Source organism: Pinus tabuliformis, chromosome 2_2 (assembly GCF_031772625.1).
Source record: "Pinus tabuliformis cultivar Carrire ecotype Pingquan chromosome 2_2, CPIR1, whole genome shotgun sequence".
Classification (NCBI taxonomy): domain Eukaryota; kingdom Viridiplantae; phylum Streptophyta; class Pinopsida; order Pinales; family Pinaceae; genus Pinus; species Pinus tabuliformis.
Window position 1 is genome coordinate 303,247,667 of NC_142300.1, and position 4,111 is coordinate 303,251,777.

A 4,111-nucleotide genomic window follows, 5' to 3' on the forward strand; every position below is an offset into this window, starting at 1 on the left:
TGAGTTTAGTGGTGGCAGGTGTAATGTTAAACTAGTTTATGGTTGTTCTATCCGTTTTGTTCTCTCTGGTGTTTATGGTTGTTCCGGTGTTCGATTACTTCTGTTGCTCCGTGTTGTGGCTTTGATTGGTGTTTGTTTTAAATTGTTCCTTTTCTGGTAACTGACTCATGTTTGAAAGCTCTCAGCAAATTCTCAAAGGGCCCGCCAAGTCCGTGAGCTCTAGCCCACCGAAGGCAGAGCGCAAGGTTGTCGAGAAAGGAGAGTCAAAGCTGTCGCTGAGCGTTGAAACACCGAACGTCGAAGAGGAAGCCGTCAAGCCGTTTCAAGATTCAAACGAGCTAAGTGTCGAGGCTAAGGCCATGGCGGAGAAAGAAATCCCCAACAGGTATCCACCGACATTACCTTGGAGTTGGTTGCACTTCCAATTCTTTCAGGGCTGAGATTTTGTCTGCGTTTCTTGAAGATTGTATCTCATCCAGTTGACTGTGAAGGGAGCCTGCCTCACCAATCATTTAGCAAACTTGTGCTTGGAGATTTTGCATTCTTCATACATGTTCAGGATTAGTTGATTCTAGTAAAGAACGAGCTGGAGCAGGGTGCCATAATCTGGGTGCATATCAGCAGGAGGATGAGGGCAAGGTAGGCAGAATTCCCGACCTTTGAGAGCCTCATTAGTGCTAGTCTCACTGTTATTTTCCATTTGAAGCAAAGGAATTAATAAGAGATGAAAAGTACATAAATGCAAAAGCCTAAAGAACGCTTCCTATAAGGCTTGTGGGCCATAATCCATAGGCCTCAGAATCGATTATTTAAGGGAAAGGGATTTTGATTAGTTCTAGATTCTCTTCCCCATCAAGTGGTATTAGAGCAGGAAAGGATTTCATGCGGAAAGGAGTTTTTACGTGCGAAGAAAGAAGAGGTGACAACAAGAGGAGCTGTGAGAGAAGAACTAGGGAAGTCCTTGAAGACAGAGTAAGGAGAATACACTGATAGTAAAGTGGCAGTGAACCTGAAGAACCCAACAAGAGGTTGGACAGAGAGGACATCTGAAGTGTTCTCAAGAGAGAGTGAGAGATTGCAGAAGCCTAGGAGGAGCAAAGGTGTTGCTCAAGAGGAGGTTCAAGATAGAGAACCGTGCTTACCAAAAGACTGAGTGAGGAAAGCTTAGTGAGGTAAGATTGCAATAAGGAGGACTTGCTGTTGCAGAGGCTTGTTGCAGAAGAGAGGAGCTCATGGAAAGAGTGGAGAAGAATATGACTACAGATAGTCATATCAAAGGTTCAGAAAGAAGCCACAATAAAAGGAAAGATGCCAAAGCGAATGGGATGAGGATGAGTCAATAAGAGTTTGCCAGAGAGAAAGTTGAGTTAGATTTCCAGATTGGAATATTGATGGAGATGCTGCAGAGAAGTGCAGAAGACCAGAAGTATGATTGGACCATGAGGAAAAGAGTAAAGTGGCAGAGGCTACGAGAAAAAAGAAATCAACAAGTGAAGTTAGAGGTAGCAGAAGAGTTGACAAAGATTGAGCAGATGTTGAGTGCTTAAGAGGAACCCGGGGAACTCAGAGAAGCAGAAGAAGAAATGGAAGTTTCCATTTGTAGACCAGAATAAGGTGAAATGTAGGGTGAAGAGGATAATGAGAGATCAGCTGAAGATCTCATGGACTATTGGCATAGTTCAGAACAATTCGAAGATATGTTGATAAGGGAAGCACATGAGGCAATGAAGCCTTGTGATTTTAATTCTCTTAGTTTGTGTATGTTTGCAGGATATGCAGAAGATGATGTAAAATCTGGTGAAGCTGTCACAAACTGGAATGAAACTCTTGAGGTGAAGTATGATGGAAGGAACCAACAATTTAAAAGGGACAATCTCAAGGCCTATTTGGATGCTTCCCTTAAGCTGGAGGGCTATTTGAGTTTTGTTTCAGATAACAGGCCTTTGGCAGTGGGGTTACTGGAGGAGGTCGCTCAAGTTTCGAACCCGAGTCCGATGGTGGACAAGTACACAATCCGCAGCTTGCAGGACTGTATTGGAGCCCTGGGAAGCAAAGGCAATCTGGATGATGGTGGGGCGTTGCTAGATATTGCTGTGAAGAAGCTCGAGTCCTCGTTCATGTCGATTCTGTTTGAGAATAGCCTACCAAGGGATCTCAAGGTAAGCAATGAAATACCCCAATCAAAACAAGTGTTTGTTGGTTTTGAACGCCTTCAGATGATTGCAGAGTTCCTTAAGAGAAATGGTAGGGCTCAGGGATGTTTGAAACTGTATTGGGAAATTAGAATTAGGACTGTTAAGAGCAGTTTTCAATCCATGAAAGCTTATTACCTAAACTACAATTCTACTGAGATTGTTCATAAGCTGAAGTCGGCCAATGTGGAAGGGCATGTTTCACATTGGCTGAGATTGTTAGAAGTGATGGTGAGGGATTTGATGTGGTCTGAAAAGGTTCTGTGCAGTGAAATATTTGAGAATTTTGACAAGGAGGTATGGATGGAGTGTTTTGGGAAGTTGGCTGCAGCTGGCGGTATGGGTGCAATTATCCAGTTTGGGAAACCATTGTTGTGAGTCAGAGAGAGCCATAGAAGGTCTTTAAGCTACCTGACATGTTTGAAGGCCTGGAAAACTTGAAGGATGAGATGGAGAATGTCTTTGAAGGACAAGTGGATGCCAATCTTCAGTCAATTGCAAAAATTGCTGCTTTGTACAATGATGCGGGCAATGCATATACTGGTCATCAATACTACTCTATTGGCGTTCCCACTGAAGCAGCTTTGAAGGTGCTGGTAGAAAAGATGAAATTACCAGGTTTTGGGGAGCATGTAAAGGCTCGAAAGGATGATGATCGTTCAATTTCTGCAGAAATGTGATTAGTTTGCTATGAGTGGTGGAGTGAAAGAGTACACAGAGTTGCTACTTTAGAGTTTGATCAAATGCGCAAGTCAATGGGGGTTATTGTTAATTCAAATGTAGGAAATAACACATTGCTGGTGAAGGGTGTAGTTGAGAGTCTGCTAGAGAGAAGCTCCAAGATTCAACTATCTGATGGAACAATTGTTCAATTAGATGAAGACGTTAGACAGAGCATACTGCAAAAACTCAAAGGGATGACTTCAGGAGCTCTACGATGTTTAGGTTTTGCATATAAAGAAGAGCTTAATGAATTCTCTACATATGATGGAGAGGAACATCCTGCCCACAAGCTTTTGCTTGATCCTAATAATTACTCATCAATTGGAAGCGATTTGATCTTTGCTAGTTTTGTAGGAATAAGGGACCCTCCACATGTAGAGGTCCATAGAGAAATTAGTGATTGCAGAGGAGCTGGAGTTCGTGTGTTAGTTATTACAGGCGATGAAAAGAATACAACAGAAGCCATATGTCATGAGCTTGGGGATTTTGAGCCAGAAGTTAATCTTTAGGATAGAAGCTTCATAGGAAGAGAATTTATGGCTCTAATTGTTGCCCGACGTCGAGAAATTTTAAGAGGACGTAGTTGCGTGTTTTCCAGAGCTGAACCTAAGCATAAGCAAAAAATAGTTCGAATGTTGAAGGAAGGAAACTCACATAATCATGTGATGCAGGGGGTGAGCACGTTGTTGACTGTAATGTGCTGAATCTTCAAGGCAAAAAGTGTGTGGAACTTGGCTCGGGTTGTGGACTGGCTGGTTGTGTTGCAGCCCTTCTCGGTGCCCAAGTCATTTTGACAGACTTGCCCGACGCTTGAGATTGTTTAAAAAGAACATGGAAGTTGAAGAACTCGTAGCAGAACTCGAAACTCTAGATTTGAAATTAAATAAGAAGTTTGTAGGCAAGGTCATTAATACCCCAGCTGTTAAAATGAAGCAAATAATTAGTTTCCTTCAGTGGGCATTCAAGCAGACTGGTTATGTGCCAAGTCCCCGTGAATTGACTTCCCTTATTTCAGTTATGCATAATAAGGGTGGGATTAAGCTAGATCTGTTGAGAAGTTTGATTGAAGAGACCGCAGAAAACCACGAAGGAGTTATTGATAATTCCGTGTTGAATACTTTGATTCAATATCTGGGTCGTTCTGGGGGAGCCAAAGAGGCCCTAGAGGTTTTCAAACAGTTTGATAAGTACCAATG

General features: G+C 42.5%; 1 pseudogene; it reads left to right on the forward strand.

Moving 5' to 3' along the window:
* The first annotated feature begins 2,947 nt into the window (after nucleotides 1–2,947).
* On the forward strand, nucleotides 2,948–3,424 carry LOC149192498 (calcium-transporting ATPase 1, endoplasmic reticulum-type pseudogene; annotated as a pseudogene).
* Nucleotides 3,425–4,111: the final 687 nt, after the last annotated feature.